At 40.1% G+C, this 17,857-nt stretch overlaps 1 protein-coding gene across 2 annotated transcripts in view; it reads left to right on the top strand.

Annotated features, from left to right (window-relative positions):
- JAK1 (Janus kinase 1) overlaps positions 1-17,857 on the top strand; it is an 84,096-nt gene continuing 66,239 nt past the window's right edge. The window contains exon 1 of one of the 2 annotated variants that reach the window (XM_005300071.5): positions 1-261. The gene's annotated coding sequence lies outside the window, so the exon portion shown is untranslated. The remainder of the gene's footprint in view (positions 262-17,857) is intronic. The other variant, XM_005300070.5, reaches the window with a different exon arrangement.

Here is a 17,857-nt window from a genome sequence, read left to right as displayed (position 1 = left end):
GGGACAGCCTGGGACTGAGGGGAACTGTCTGCGCTGAGCCAGGAGGAGACGAGGGTGCCGCGGAGCCAGCGCTGCTCTATCTTCCCCTCGCCTGCCTGACTCGCCTCGCGCGCCGACGTCCCCGGGGCGCCCCGCGCGCGCACAGGGAGCCCCTCGGGCCCGGGGCCATGCGGGGCAGCGAGTGAGCGAAGCGGGGCGGCCGGGCTCCCCCCTCACTCTCCCGTCGTCGCCGCCGCCGCCTGGAAGCCGCACGCGGAAGCGGTGAGTGAGCCCGGGACTCGGAGCGCGACTGAGGCCGGGCGCCCCCCGGGCCGCGCTCGCTGCCCCATGGCACGAGCTGCGCCTGGAAGCCCAGGCAGGGCGGCGTAGGGGGGTTCCCAGGACAGAGCGAGCCTCCAGCTAGGGGTCCGCAGAGCGGGGGTCGCAGGAGTGGGGCTGCGCTGGGTGGCAGGGGGCTTTGGGGTGGTCTTGACTTTCAGATGGGAGATCAAGAGTTAAATATCTCCCACTCCCTAAAAAAAAAGCTGCCTTTGCAATTTGGATTTTCACAGCCCAGCCAGAAGCGATATGGCTGACATCCTGTTTATATCATGCAAGCACATCCTGTGTTCTCCAGGCGGTTGTATTTGAGGCAAGCTTCCCCCCCACCCAACCTCTTAGTCGGGCTAGTTTTCACACATCCCAGTAACCAGAATGCAGCGAGAAGGATCAAACTTCGCCCCTGCCCCACTTCTGTGTGATATGCATAAACATATAGGGATAATTAGTGCTGGATGTTCGGTACTTATTGGAGTTATTCGTATTAATGCAGTTGATCTGGACTAGATGTGAAACCTGCAGATGTGTACTTTAGGGAACATTGTGGGTGGTTGGAGGGGCAAGTAAGCTGTAACTTGTGGGAAATATTGACTTGGAAGACAAGCCATCGTAATAAGTGCAGGATGCATCAGAATAAGGAAGTATACAAGTTGCAACCTTAGGCATGAAGTAGGAAAAAGGAACTGTCCTTTGCAGAAAGGAATAGGTGTGGTCCAGGTAGAAGCTCACAAGGGGCTCAATGCTTGACTGACTGTAAAGGCACCCTAAAAAGTAACATTTTAACATTTAGTTGAGAAGTTTAGATAAGAATGCAACCTATTAAGGTCTATATCTCCAAACTCTTGTGGGCAGGAATCTTGGTAGTGTTGACAATACCCAAGTTTTCCCATCTCTGAGATGTTTACACCCTTCATACTCAGTTAATTTTCTGTTTGATGCCATGTGTATTGATGTTAGAAAAACCTGTTAAATTTGCTACTTCGTGTTACAGGTTGTGATAGTTGAAAGTGTTGAAATTCCATTTAAGAAAACAGTTTATCTCCTCAGCCCATAGGACCAATCAAATCATTACACTAAAGAGCAAAGTTATATCCTGCAAGAGTATCAGCATGGTTAGTGTCATTGGAAGATACAAAATAGTGCAATCTTGATAAGTGCTCCTTAGTACTAGGAAAGATGTGTAAAAAATGGCACCGTTTTGCTCACAAAACCTGTCCCTTGTGATACTCAGGGCTTGTCTACACTTGAAAGTTAATTTAGATTAATTTTAGATTAGGTGAATTTATAGTGCAATAGCTGAATATTTTTTAAAAGAATTTTTTAAAAATCTGTTAGCTGAAACAAAGCTATGAAAAAGATAAAAATGCCTGTTGATGCGAGCTGGAGTAGAATTTTACAAATGCAAGAATTTCTCGGTGGAGATGCACAAACCAGAAAGGACCCACATTAACTAATTTCAAGATCACAAGTCTTCCACAACTAATTACTCTTAGTTTTGGTTTGACCTATGCAGACTAAGGGCCAGATCTGGCAAATCCTATTACAAAATGTTTGCAGGATTGGGCCCTAGTTAGCATTGTCACTGCCAGTGTACCTTTTTTTGGTTAAAGAGAAGATGCTCTCTCCTGGCACTCTTCATAATCTCTATTTTATTGTGCATTTTAAAGACAGTAACTATAAAGTGTCTGAATTAGCTCTTGTTGGGCAAGCATTGAGACAGAATGGCTGAGTTGCCTAACTGGCACATCATATCTGATCTTCACGTACCTGCACCCCAAACATCTAACAGAATGAACTATCAATGTTAGCAGCATAAACACTATAGTCAAGTTAGGTGGGGACTATTTTAAAAATACATGTACTAAGGGTCTAGTAGTAGACTATAGACATAGAAAATGATTAATTGTAAAATATGTCAATCCCCATGCTTAAGTAGATGGGGATTAGAACAGAGACTACATAGCGGTCTTTCAATATGAAAAATGCTTAAACTCAGTCTGGTTACAAATAGCACCAATCTTATGAAGGTTTAAGCGTACATTAGAATCCTTTATTTGAAAAATTGGGTGTTTGGTTGTATCCTCCACATTTACAATGCCTGAAGAACTATTTCAAGGCATCTATAAGCTATGCAGGACTGAATCCCCTTATTACCCAATCTACAACCAAGAGTTGGGTTTACACTGAGCTATGTATTACATTTGACCAGGTATTTTGACTGAGTTTTTCAACTTTTTTTTGTAATTTTAACTCCAGAGGCTTGCTTGGACAAGTTACATTTTCTGTACAAGAGACTTCATACAGGCTCTTCTGTTTTGGGGCAAAATCAAAGTACAAGTTCTCTGACTCTGGTTGAGTACCATGACATATCTTAGATGCTGCTTAATCACTAGTGTACAATGTGCACTAAGTTCTATTGTGACCATATATGGGGAGTGGTAGGCACTTCCTCCACACACTTTTAAGTGTGCAGGAAATTGCACCTTGAGCTCAGTTTGTACTATATGGCAGGTGCCAATAAATACAAAGCAGATTACCTAGTCTGGAGCAGTACATTCATTCAAATAACTTTGGAAGATTAGAAAAAGAATTTATGGTTCTTGTGTCATAAACGAGATTAGACTGGTATCAGATGTGGAATATTAAAATATCATTTGCACACATATTCCCACAGTTCCTTTTCTATTTTGCAAATGCCATCTACTTTCCAGTTGGGATTCACAATACTTGCAAGCAGGGTGGATTTGATTTAATGAAATTGATTTAAATCATGATTTAAATCACTAGTCAGGAAAACTCAATTTAATCATGAATTTCTACATAAAATTGCATTCTTGTTGGTCGTTACAACCTTAATACATATCTTCACAACTCAGAGATAGATGTAGGTTTCATTTTTAGAAGGTACATACTATACTTTTTTAAACGGTGTTTTATTTTGAAAACTTTTCAGATTAGTTTTACAGCTATATCAGAAAATGAATGATTGTTTGGTTATTTCATTTTGAAGCCGATATTTATGAAGTCACTGGGAGGTGAACTATCTCCAATTCAACAGGTTAATCATTAATTTTGGAGGATTTTCTTGCCATGCTGTATTAGGAGAAGAACATCACCAGACAGACATTTAAATTAAAATTGGGGGGGATAGCTCAGTGGTTTAAGCATTGGTCTGCTAAACCCAGCATTGTGAGTTCAATCCTTGAGGGGGCCACTTAGGGAGTTGGGGCAAAAAAAATCAGTACTTGGTCCTGCTAGTGAAGGCAGGGGGCTGGACTCGATGACCTTTCAAGGTCCCTTCCAGTTCTAGGAGATAAAATTAATGGAGATATCCTATTTATAAATTGTTTTATTTAACTAAAACAACATTAAGTATTCTGGATTGTTTTCTTCAACAGCAAACATATAATATTTTAACAAAACAAGCATATGTCCCTCGCTTCTCACATTTACCTCCAGACTTGTTCTCCTTGTCCAGATCTATTCTGCCCCCAACAATCTTCTATTCATTGAACTTTTAGAGAGAGGTAAGGGATTGACTCTGTGTACACAAATTTGCAGAGGGACAATAGAGTTGAGGTCTGTTGTTTCTCACCTCTATATATTAAAAACATTTTTGCTGTTAACAAACATGTTACCTCTGGAGACACAAATCCACAGTTTGAGAACTGCAAAACTAAGCATCTGATGGTATCTTCTAGACTGAGCACTGAGTCCCATTGGGTAGTAGAAAGATTAATCTAAATAATTTATACAGAAGCCTGTGGAACCACTTAAGATTGGGTCCCTAATCTACGAACTATTGGAACTGATTTACAAAATTTTTCTTAAACATTACATGAATATATTGTCTCATACTATAGAATTAGAATTTATAATCCCTATTCCATGATGAGATATCTTTGAGCTATAATGTATCTTTAAATTGCTTTTTGAGGAAAAAAACTTTATAAAAAAAATCCAATTTAAATAAAAAAAATCAATTTTTGATTAAAAAAAAATCATTGATTTTTATCCACCCTGTTTGCAAGGCATTTCATCTAATTCCAGTAAGAAGAATTTGCTAATCTTGTACAGAGCAAGTCCACAAACATCAGAGTTTTTGTTAGGAGGGTTTAGGGGGGAAAAGAAAAAAAAAACCACTTACTATACTGTGCTTAAACAATCAAAGTGTTAAACAGTTTAAATTACTTACTGAAGAATATAAACGTGTTTAAAACTGGAAAGAATCTCTAATTTCATTAAATTTAAGAAATCTCAGTATTCAAAGAATAAGATATTAGTTACTTTTAAAGAGGATTCATATTAAAATATGGTTCTAAAAGACAATCTGATTCTGAAATTAGGAATATTAACAGATTTTTGGAACAGTTGAGTATTTCCAAATTAACTTGTTTATGGTCTTTATTAAAATAGTGCTAAAATGCAGGAAGTAAAAGCCACATCACGTATATAATAGGAAAACAAACTGGTGTCTAAATTGCAAAATGAAAAACAAAGCATTTATTGTGAATTTTTCTTGACATGTTATGAAAAGAGGTGACAGAACTTTTGAAGTCAAACCAATTCTTGTTTTATTAGTCTCCTTATGTTTACTTCCGAAAGGTGAAATCCACAATAAGATTTCTAATACTCTTGTACTTTTACCATTGGAAGTATTTTCCACACAGCTAGGATGAATGAAAGTTACAGTTACACAGGGTTCTTTATTGGTTGAGTGAAGATACTTATTGGGAAGGGTACTTTCACAAAGACTGTTTGTGCTGTGATCAACAGTAATTTGTAAAAGATATAGAAATGTTAGTGCATTTTATAGTGTTGCAAGCCAGTGCCTGGATCTCTCTCAAATCCATGTGCAGGCTTCCCCCTTCCTGTGTGGAAGTATAAGCCGCCACCACAATACTCTCTTCAAGACCTTATAGGGAGATTCTGGAATCAGAGGTCTACACAGAGGGAAGAGTAGGAGGGATGCACATATCCCCCTACCTACCCTTTTAAGCTGTATTCTTTTTTCCTCAGAGCAATCCAAAGGGATTTCTGGATCACCATGCTGCCACAGTTTGGTGGCGATGCATGAAGGCTGCCATGGGTCAGATCCAGTGTTGAACCAAATCCTCTAGAATCCATGCAGGTCTTTGGGGATCTGCCAAGTTTGAGGGTGGGCTCTCCAGCTTATTGGTTATAGTATTACCTCCCCACCGCTTCCACAGAATCTTGGAGAAACTCCATAAGAGAGTCCTCAGACATTCTACCTCAGAGTTTATTCTGAATTTTTCTAAACAGCAAGGTGTTTAGATTATTTTGATAAGTGCAGGTAAAAAAATATACAGAGGGGCAAGAAATTTGTATCTTTAAGTAAGGATCAGAGTTTGATCATACATCCAGCCTGAGCTGGAGAAGATAATAAATTTGTTAGTCTCTAAGGTGCCACAAGTCCTCCTGTTCTTCTTTTTGCGGATACAGACTAACACGGCTGCTACTCTGAAATATTTTACACTGAAAACATGACAAAATAGGTCTTAGCTCACTGGTATTCTTCATGAAGCCTAAAAAGCAGGTTTATAAACTAACTTTTTTAGTTTATAGAGAGGAGCCTAGGCTGCAAAGTTTAGATGCTGATCTCAAAGGAGTTTGGACCCATGGTCTTGGTTCTGGCCCCATCTCTCATCTATTGGAAGTTAATGAACAGTTGGAAGCATATTTGCCCGTCAGTATTAAGGAGCTGTATGCATGTGGAGGAGAAGATAATCTTTTGAATGATAAATTGGCAGCATTTGAGCTTCTCTTCCCTTTCCTCTCCAAAAGTTGCAGTTCCTTACAGGAACAATATAAGCTTTAGTGCAATAATAAAATCCTTGGTGTATTCAGGATGTAAACACAACCATAAAATCTCTAGAGTACTCAGGATGCAGTTAAGATTTTTCAGGTCTGGGTAATAGCAAACAAACACTTGCTGCATTTATAGCAAATTGCTTTCAGTGTTTTGAACATATGATTCAGACAGTTATAATGCTTTCTGCTTGCTCTGTTCAGCAATAAAGCTTTTTAAAGGGCTGAAGGATACCAAAATCCATCTTACTAGGAGAATAGAACAAAGAAAAGAAGAGGTATCTGAACCTCAAGAGGTAGGATTTTGAGAACTCAGGAGTAAAATAGTCCTAAAGTGACAAGATTTTAAAAAAACAAAAACAAACCAACCAACCCCACACACACTTTTATTTTTAAACTTGCTGTTACAATACCTACAGTTATTAGACATGAAAAATTATTCCATTAAATTACTTTGTGGTTTTGACAGTAGTTTTTGTATGGTCACTGTCAACATTTCCTTCTGTTTGTCCATTTATATGAGTCTTTCACAGACTAGGAGAATTTTGTAGAATAACTAGGAAAGTGACAAAAAAAAAAATCACAGATTGACAGGGTGTCTCATAGGCAGGTTTGCAGGAGGGAATTACTGGTTTTCAAGAGGACTGTGTCCCTCAGAGGCCAGATGGATTTCTAAGGAATCTATCAAGACATTCATTCCTTGCTCCTCATCAAAATCTGAGTGCTTTACAGAAGTTCACCAGATAAGTAAATGGTGTTTCACATAGCATGCTTTCTCTGATTGGTTAAGTAGGGTAGTAAGCTATCTAAAAAAAATAGTAAGCTGGAGGAAATAATTGGAAGAACAAATTCCATTTAGAGCAATACAAAAATGAGACTTTTCATATCTTGCTTTTGTCATCCTCTTTATAGCTTGTTTTTGTCACAGTTGGCACTTGTCTGGATATTTCGGATGCCAACATTGACATGAATATACATCTCTTTATTCATAGGAGTTGTATCATAAGTAATCTGTTAATACTTGTTAATCTTTTTAATAGGTGTCTTTTGCTGGACTGTTAATTTTTCTGCAGATAAAATGGGGGAAAGGAAAGGGTGGGAAGTTATAGGATCGAGTTAACAGACAAAGTTCAAGTTATGCTGAACTAAGGGAGGAAGTAGTGGAATCTCCTTCCTTAGAGGTTTTTAAGATCAGGCTCAAAGCCCTGGCTGAGATGATTTAGTTGGGAATTGGTCCTGCTTTGAGCAGGGGGTTGGACTAGATGACCTCCTGAGGTCCCTTCCAACCCTGATGTTCTAAGAAGTGGTTGAGAAGTCAGTGACAACAAATGAGTGGGTACTGACTGCAGTTTTTTATTTGATAGGAACATATTTGAAACTGGCCCTTAGATTCAAAGGGAATGTTTACACAGGATCTGGTAACTCTAATGCCCATTGAAGGATAAGAACATTATATTTTCTTTCACCTAACTGGATATTAGTTTTTCCATGTTGATACGAGAGATGAGGATTTTTAGCAAAAGTGAGTAACAGAGAAGCCCCAGTGATCCAGAATAACAGGTCACAGTTCTAATCCAGCTGTACTGCTGCTGAGCGCCAAAAAATAGCAAGAACAGCCTAACGTTAACTAGGTGTTAAACAAGTAATACTCCATAGCAGGCTAACAAAACCGCAACAGGTACGGACAGTTGATAGCTTTGTGCTTTAAGTATTTGGAATCTTACTCACTTTAATGTGGTGATTTACTTAAAGGGGAGGGACGTGTCAGCTGTTGGACTTGGCTTGTCCAGTACTCAATGGTATGTCATACTGACATGTGTCTGGCTTCTGAACTATTTAAGTTAAATTTCTAACTAAGCTTAAGAATATGAACAGATGTAGTTCTGGTCTCCCTGAGTCTGCATGCTGACTGAAACACCTGAAACAGGTGTATACTGCATCCTCTGCTTACCAATGGGGTGTTAATTCTTGGAGGGGGAGTCGAAAGACCTGTGTTCTGATCTTGGCTCTGCAACTTATCTGCTGTCTGACCTTGGGCAAGTCACTTCTCTGTGCCTGTTTCTCCTTGCATTCTGACTATCTGACAGGCCTTAGGCACCTTTCTCCTGTATTTGTTTCCAGTGGGAGCTAGGTGCTTGACTGTAATTGATGTTGAAAAGCTCCCACTGGGAGCTTTAACACTGGGAAGCTCTTAGGGGCAGGGACTGTCTAATACTATGTTTTGGCCCTACCAATTTCACGTTCATAGAATTTTAAAAATAGTAAATTTCATTATTTCAGCTATTTAAATCTGAGATTTCAGTGTTGTAATTGTAGGGGTCCTGACCCAAAAAGGAATGGGTGGGGGTTTGCAAGGTTATTGTAGGGAGGGTTGGAGTACTGCTACCCTTACTTCTGCGCTGCTGCCTCCAGAGTTGAGCACCTGGCCAACAACTGCCGCTTTCCAGCTGCCCAGCTCTGAAGCAGCGAAGTAAGGGTGGCAATACTGCGACCCCCCCCCCTAAAACCTTGTGACCCCCTTGCAACACCCTTTTGAGTCAGGACCCCCAATTTGAGAAATGCTAGTCTCCCCATGAAATCTGGTCCCTTCCATGAAATTTGTGTAGAATAGGGTAAAAAACCAGATTTCATGGTCCGTGGTGCGTTTTTCATGGCCATTAATTTGGTAGAGCTCTATACATGTTTGTACAGTGTCTACTACAGTAGAACCCTGAACTGTTGTAGTCTCTAACAGCTACTGTTATACAAATGGATTAGTGACTCTGAACCCTAATGACAACTGAAGTATCACTACCTTTTCATTGTGGATCACTTTAGCAGAACCATTCTGAGAAATATTCTGAGAATGAATGGCATTTGGGATTGTAGAGGGTAGTACCAATTGTTCACCCATTGTGACAACTGGCATAGTAGGAATTTACAGGGAATTGAGATCTTTTATTAAAATGAATTATTAGTGGTAGTCATTAATCATCATCCTCTATTAATCATCATCCAAATTGGTGAAAACTAACTTGCTAGTGTTCCAAGTGAAACGATATTTTTCAAACTGTGTCACTTTTATTAGCTGGAAATACTTAGAATGAACCCATACCCATTTCCACTGTAGCAAACAGGAAAACAATCTCTGTCCCACTGTAATTGTATTGTTTTTTGATTAATTCACATAGGATGAATCAGACTCATCCTCTTGCAAAAAAGGAATAGAAAGTTGATTTGTATTTTAATTTGAAATTAAAAAAAAAAGTGCCCTTGCTACTGTGTGGTAATTCTTAAACAGTTAATATTTTAGATTCCTTGTGACACAGGTGCTGACTTTCAGCCCTCCCCCCACCCCCGAGGTACTCCACCTTGCTCCGCCCCCCCCGACCCCCCCCAGCCCCGCCTTTTCTTGCGCTTGCTCCTCTCCCACCCAGCCTTTTCCCACCCCAACTCCACCCCCTCCTCTGAGCACACTCCCCCTTCGCTCTGCCTCTTCCCGTCCCTCCAGGAGGAGCGGGGGTGAGGGGGGGGGGCGGAGAAGAGGAAGGAGCTGCTGAACAACTGATCTGGTGGGTGCTGAGTACCCACTAGTTTTTTTTTTTCTGTGGGTGCTCCAGCCTCAGAGCACTCACGGAGTCAGCGTCTATGCTTTGTTATCCTGAAACCTAACCTGAGCAGGTGATATAAGGATGCCTATAACAGCAGTGTACTTCCCAGCTCTCTTCTCCCACTACCTAAAACCAAGAGTTGGCGTGAGCTATTGGGTTGGTTGTGCTGATTTTCTCTCACACTAAAGTTCTCTGGCTAAGCTTATTTTATTTCACCTGTCTTGAGTTGGATACAGCAGAGTAGGATAGAAGGACTGAAACTAAATACCTCTACATAACCTTTGACGTTTCAGATCTGACAGCTGGGCTTCTTGGGATACGTCTCGCTGCTGCAGGGTCCTGCTTGCTATCTAGCCTCAGAACCTGGGTCTGCGGACACAGGCTCACAGTATGGCACTAAAAATAGCCGTGTAGACATTTGGGTTTGGACTAGAGCTCAGGCTCTGAAGCCTAAGGAGGGGGATGGGCTTCAGCAGCCAAGCCCAAACCAAACATTTAAACACCTATTTTTAGTGCTATAGCGTGAGCCTGAGTCTTGCTGCTGCGGGATACTGCTTGCCGTGTAGATAAACCCTCTGAGACTTGGAACTTGTCTATGCTTGAAATGCTACAGGGGCTCAGCTACAATGCTGCAGTGCTTGAGTGTAGACACTACGTCGGCATAGGTCATCCACCTCCCAGAGAGGCGGTAACTAAGTTGATGGACAAATTCTTCCATTAACCTAGTGCTGTCTGCATGGGGACTTGGGTCATTTTAACTACCTCACGCCAGGTGTGGATTTTTCACACTCCTGAGTGTTGTAATTATGCCAACCTAATATTGGCAGTTCAATACTCAGTAGGTATCGAAGTTTTAAACAGTCTTGACTAAAAGACCTTTCTACTAGCTTAGTTTGTACTTTCTTGCCTGTTGGTCAGTTTCACTAGTTCCATAGTCACCAAAGGCCTTTTTCCTCCCCCCCACTAAGATTTTTCCACTGTGGCTACCTCCCATGCATGGTAACAACCACAGTGACAAGGTGGATGCTGTAGTGTTACAGTTGCCCTGAACTGTGACATCATAGCAATTTGGGGGAAACTGTAGGAAAATAATGTAGTGTTGCTAGAGAGTGTGTGTTAGAGTGTTGCTAGAGAAAGCGTGTGTCAGGGCTTGCTTAAAAAAACCCAAAAACAAAACAAAAATTTTTTTCGCTCCCTTTGCTTGTTACCTTTAAATGGTTATTCATAGCTTTTCAGCCAATTATGAATGTTATAATAATCATCTGTTTATAAAATTTGGTTGTGTGCTCAAGTGCAGGCCTGGAAAATATCATTTCAGTGTTTACTAACCAGAGGATTAAGATCCAAATCTTTCCCTTAACTCATCTTAATAAGTGATTGAAAAATCAATAGTTCTACAGCTTGTTGCATAACATGCCATGGTTACATACTGTTACTTACTTTCCATAAAGGCATATATGGGACCATAGGTGAGAATTAAGACCATGTACACAAAATTGTTTCATTATTGACATTATTTGCTGCCTCAGTTTCTTCACGGCTAGTAATTCTAATTTTAAGTATCCTTCAGGGAAATAGTGATGTGGTGTTGGTACATCCTCCCAGATGGAACTTTTGAAAATCCATATCCAGTTTTGTCAATGTGGAACAAATGGATTTGTGATTGAAAAAGTCATTTTAGACAGATTTGACACTTTAAAATTTAACTTTTGTTTCCTTTGAGTTAGCTTGTCTTGATATTCAAACCTAGACTCTGTGCAGAGTTTGTAAGAAGGTGAAACTCACAGGACTAACTGGTTTAGTCTCACATTTTTAGAGACATTTTGCAGCACATAGAAACACAATAAAACTAAAATAGCAACTCAAGAACTTGGGCACCTGTATGATTCTAACAACTTGCTGTTGCTTGGCATTCATCAGTCACTTATGTCCAGTTTCCCCTTTTCAGCAGAGTTTAAGATCATACTGAAAACGTTTGTTTGGACTAAGACATATTTGCTTACCAGGCATTAGTCAGCTGCTTAAGCTAGATGTGTCCCCTTTTACGTGATGCTGGATTGCTTCATATTGAGGTCTGTTTGTTTGCACTGTTTGCGCAGTGTTGCCAAGCCACATACGTGTCATGTAGCCACTTACACCGTAATAGTTTCTCTGGTATATGCCTTTACTCAAGCGGATTGCCTCTTACACGATGAGAAAAAGGAAAACTCAACCCTCAAATATATTTGAATCAGCTATGATTATAGGCAGGCATTTGTTCAATCCAAGTTATACATTTTGTACATGCTCCTTGTCTTTCATGTTTACTCAGGAAGTGGTAGAAATACTGAACTATGTCAGGAATGAGAGGCTATTTCAGCATTCTGTAGGTATGGCCTGCATTCCTTGTTCTTACCTAGGTGTATAACTTTGCATTTGGTTGTATTAAAATGCATTTTTTTTTACATGAGCCTTACTTATCAAGGTATGATTACCCTGTCCTCATTTACCATTCCACCAGTCTGTCATCTGCAAAGTTTTATCAGCAGTTTGTATATTTATTTCCCAATCACTGATGAAAGTGTTGAATAGCATCAGACCTAGTACCGATCTCTGCAGAACCCCACTAGAAACACACTCGTTCCATGATCATTCCCGTTGACAACAACTTGTTCTCTAACTCTCACTCAACGTATAAGCCTTCCCAACTTCTCCACTTTCTCTGTGGCATTTTTTGTCCTGGTATGGTGTCCTGAGGATTGTAGATGGAGTAACATAGGTATAAGCATTTGATTTTATTGTTAAAAATATACCTATGGTTCTAGAACTATAGCATGACACTTCTTCCCCTCCCTCCCTGTGATGAGGAGTTCCATTAGAGTGGTTTACATTCCTAATGGACTCAGATTCTTCTGATGTGATGTTATGACTTCATGGCCTTCATAACTAAATCTCTAAGACAAAAATCCCTGACTCCCCCAGACAAAGGATGGCTTAATTGCCTTTTATTTGACTTTTAAAAATTAAATATTGATTTTTTTTTTTTTTAGAAAGTCTCTTAATATCTAAAAAAAATCTTGACACTAGAGGATACTTGAAGTTCACGTCTTCCAGAAAGTGCGGCTGTGGTCAGAAAAATGACACTAAAAACCAACATATTCCTATTCAACATCTCTCTGATCCCTGTTTGCCTTAGGGTCATATCTGTTTATTGACAAAGAGGAATTTTTGCTCCTGTTGCTACTGCTGAGCCAATACACTTAGAAAGAGGAAAATTCTGTTTTGGTTCATAGATCAATAAAATGCTCCTCTAGATTCCAGTTAGTGAATCTGCTTGTGTTTATATACCAAGAGACAGTGGAACACAGTTTGACTTCTTTTGTTTTGGCAATTTGAAAAAAGTCTCTTGACAAAGCAAATTTGAACTTGGATGTCCTTTGAGAGGAATAAATATACTACTCTTGGGGGAATTCGGCACCACTGTGCAATGCAGAATTTTGCAGAAATTAATGTGCACGCAAAATTTCTCCCCCCGCCCCCTGCAGTGCTGCTAGGGGCCACTGGACGCAGCAGAGCCCAGCATGCACATAGAAGACACTGTTGGGGGAGGAGGAGGGAGCTAGAGGGTTCCTGGCAGCTGCAGTTCCCAGCATGCCCTGAGGGAAGGAGAGGGCGGGGCTCAGGAAACTCCTTGCAAGCCTGGGACTGAGCATCTAGCTGTTTCTCCCTCTGGATCCCTGGGCTCGGGGGGTGGGGGGAGGAAAGGGGGAGGATGGTATCTGGGCAAGGGGGGGCCCCCCAGCTGGGCTCTGGGGCGGGAGGGGAGGGTGCAGGTATCTGGACTGGGGGGCTGCTGTTGGGCTCTGGGGAGGGTTTTTTTTTTTTGGGGTGTATTGGCTTGGGGGGCACCATAGGTGGGCTCATGGGGGAGGGGTTACAGGTGTCTGGCCCACCCGGCTGGGCTCTGGTGGAGGAAGGGGACAGAGAAACAGTTAAAGAAACCCCTACAACAACCCAGTTCCTCTATACTCCTGGGGAAATGTGTGTGTCCGTAATGTTACGGACATACTTGCCGACAGCTATTTTGAAATAATGGATGGTGGTGTGATTATGTAGGGTTATTTTGACAAAATTTGCAGAATTTTAAAATAGTGTGCAGAATTTTTAATTTTTGGTGCAGAATGCTCCCAGGAGTAATATACAACACCATGATTTACACTGTAAGCTCTCTCATTCAGTTATCTTTGTTTTGCCTTCATGCTTGTCTGTAAGACATCTGGCACTATATGTGCAATTAAAATGGTTCCATAGCTATTTGGCAATAAATACACAATGTATGACAGGGTGGTTAGAACAAGAAGGGGCAGGGGAGTTTATACACCTTTGCAGTGAACTTTACTGTGAAACAGAAAGGTAAATATTGAGTCTGTCCTGTCTCTTTAGTGATCAAATACAGCTACAACAGGGCTTCCCTCAGCTAAAGGTGTGGCTTGCTTTAGCTAAGTTCTAAAGAAGTGGAGGAATCCCTATACAGTACTTTTCATCAGCTCCAGTCCTCTATCTAAAGATCCTTCCTCATTACTACACTTGGTCCTGGGCTAAATACAGAAGTTGCACTGGTTTAGCTAAAGGTGTTGTTTTGCACTGGTTTAGCTAACTATGCAAACTTTGTGTGGACATTTACATCACGTAAGTCTAGTTTTCAGAACAAGGCAAGTTGAACTGATGTATGCTAGGTTTAAACAGATGTACACGTCCATACAAAGTTGCATTGCATTTAGCTAAATAGCTGCAAAACCATGACTTAAATTAATCTGGCATTTCTTTATATAGACAAGACTGCAACCCTCTAACTCTGTGTGCTTAGGCAGAACTGGTTCCACAAAGCTAACCCCGCCCTACTAACTGGTAAAGCTCTTCACACAGGTGCAGTACTTGTGGTCTTCCCTCTCACAAAATGGTGTGTTAATCCCTTCCCTGCCAGCCTGTTGACAGGATCTCCCTTCATAGGGATAGCATGACATAGAATTCTTAAATTTTCCTCTGGTAAATATTTTACATTTATGTGCAGCCAGGCTGTTATTAGGACTTCTTCATCCCTTATGCATAGGGTCCTGCCAAATTCATGGTCCATTTGATCAGTTTCACAGCCAGAGGGTTTTAAAATTGGTTAACTTCACATTTTCAGCAGTTTACATCTAAAATTTCAGGGTGTTGTATCCATGGGGGATCCCAACCCAAAAAGTACCTGGAAGTGGGTCTGATCTCTCTCTTCTCCCCCCCCCCCCTGCACCACGCAAGGGAAGGACAAGTCCTCTCCCTCCCCAGCCCAGGTGGGACTCGCAGCTAGGAGCCCCATCACTGGGTTGCTCCCAGCAGCAAGGGGGAGATCAGACTTCATGGGGAAGGGCTTATTTCGTGGTTCGTGACACATTTTTCACAGCTATGAAATCTGTAAGGCTCAATTTATACATAACATTGTCAACGTTGTGGAAGTAGATCCTTTTTCTCCGACAACGTCTACTACAACTTAGGTGACCAGATGTCCCAATTTTATAAAGGATAGTCCCAATTTTGGGGACTTTCTTATATAAGCTCCTATTCCCCCCCCCTCCTCCCCTGATTTTTCACATTTGCTGTCTGGTCACCCTAACTATAACATGTAACTGATTCATAAGATATACATATACTATTCAGCAGTTAACCTATGCTGTGACACTTGCACCTATATGCACGTGGATACAGTTTAACTCATATTTTGATATTAAGTCACCAGCCAAGTTTAGTTAATGGTTCATCAGACAAATAAGAATACTGAAATCAGTTATAGAAGTTGACTAATATTTCTTAACAACATTAGAGTTTAGGTTATGTTTCATTGGCCTTTCCATTAAACCCTTGTCAGGCAGCTTAGGCTTTTGTAAAATGTGTCTGAGGTAGAAATATCTGTCAAAGGGTTGAATCTTTTCTGATGTTTAATTGAAGTAGGTTAGTGTGTTTGAAAAGGAATTAAAAAGAAATTTTTTTTGCTCTCTTCTGGGAAAAGAATTAAGAGGAAATAGGTTTGCTAGGCACTTGGAATCAGATTTTTACAGGTATTTAGGTGTTGCTCAGCTCAGCATTGCAAGGCATAAATGATTTATCAGTCTAAGTCCCATTTTCAAATGATACAGGCATTTAGGGGCTTATGTGCTATTGGCGTTTAATAAGACATTGGAGCTGAACTGCCTAATTTACTTTTTAAAATGGACCTGTTACCTTATATTTGCTTCACAGTCCATGTGTAATTTGTTAGCAACATTACTAGTTTGGACCAGTATGATCTTATTTTTAGAAAACCCTAAAGCATAGCCCATCATGTTACCAGAACTAACTAGCAAGCTCCTCCCTCCATTTAAAACTATTAATTGCCCATACAGTTTGAAGCATGGGCAGAAGATCATTACTGATTTTACAGAATTGGTTGGTAAACTAGATGTAGTTTAAAGAAACTTTTAAGATTTGGCCCCCTTTTTGATAAGACTTAAAAAATTAACAAGGAGCCACAACTATATGCATTAGTTGCTTTTCAGAATATATAATTGAGTTGTTCAGGACCAGCAAATATCCCTGCAGACAAATTGCAGTGTCAGATAGGATTTTGGTGTAACTTCACAAGTTTAAGGCATAAGCCCTACACTACCTGTGAATGATCCCTAACTGGCCTGTGAGTATACTGAAAATATACATATTTATACTCTCTTGAAAGTTTGAAAGACTGAGGGTTTTGCATTTTTGTTACCTTAATTTTGTCTTAACTGGCTTGCCAAAGTTATGCAAATCCTCACTCATACTGAAAAAGCAAGGGTTTGTTTAATGAAAATATATGAGACAGTTCAGACTATGGCCCCAGTTCTGTAAACACGCATATGAATAATTTTGCTCCTGTTGATTTCAGTGGAACTACTCATTGAGTACATATTCACATAAGATTGCAGGACTAAATGAGCCAAACATAGGCTCAGTGAGATAAGTTTAAGAAAAAGCTAAGTACTGGTAGAATTTAATTGCATAGACTTACCTTACAAAGATGGTTTATGTTGTAGTGCACATCTGTAGAACAAAGTATTGTACAGGGAAACCTCATTATAAGAGTTTGTAACTTTAATTTGTATGCCTGTTGGAGAGGACAAATACCCTTTTATAAAAGCTATTTAGGGATCAGGCAGCCTACATGATTGTTTCCACTCTTAAAGCTCCCTTAATCACCTTCTCCCCCGCCCCATAATTGGGGAGGAGTTGTAAGAAGACTTTTAAGGCCTTTTATATGGTGATACATTTTTATTAAGAATTTGGCCTGATTGGAAATACTTATAGGAACATTGGCATTCTTTAAAATCTAAAAGGTGATTTTCATGATACCATTTTTAGAGACTCTGCGTTGATTGTGGTTCACTGATTTGCATATCAAGTTTTCTTAGTTTACAGGTAAAAGGAGGTCTCTTTCTAACTGCTAGATCTGCAAATAACTTCATTCAGCGCCACAACCTGTGATCTGAAAAATAAATGATCCTTTTTTCTTCATGCATAGTTGTTAGTAATAAAGGAAAAAAGTGGCAAAGCCAGATTAAGTTCTCAGTACACCTGGGCTGTCCTGGTTTCTTCAAATTATATTCTGTTATAGAAACACAATCCCTGTAAAAGCCAATAGCACTACACAGGTGTAAATGAAGCATAATTTGGCCCCCAGAACTTTTTTTATTGGTGATGTGAAAGGAGGAGAGAATCTAGCTTGACTCTCAGATCATAGGGTAGTATTTGTATAGAGGATAACTAGAAATAAGATTTTAACTTTGTACACTAAGCAAATTTGATATAGAAGTAATTAAAGCACAACTAAAGTAGGACCTCAAAATACTATTTGTATTCACTTTTCAAGATAGAATTGTATTTAGTTCAAGATAATTGAGCCCTTATTCTTGTAACTGGATATGTAGACAGGCCCTTTTAAGAAAAGCAAAGAATTTTATGTTTGATTCCTTCAACATCTTGGCCAAAGGGGAAACTAGTAGCTAAGGAATATCATGTTTTCTGGATATTTGCTACTTTTTCTCTTCTTCAGTCTGGATAAAGAAGGCTTGGAAGGAGTTTTGTTTTTTTCC

The sequence above is a fragment of the Chrysemys picta genome, chromosome 8 (assembly GCF_011386835.1).
Source record: "Chrysemys picta bellii isolate R12L10 chromosome 8, ASM1138683v2, whole genome shotgun sequence".
NCBI classification, from domain to species: domain Eukaryota; kingdom Metazoa; phylum Chordata; order Testudines; family Emydidae; genus Chrysemys; species Chrysemys picta.
This window is presented reverse-complemented; position numbering and strand designations above follow the sequence as displayed.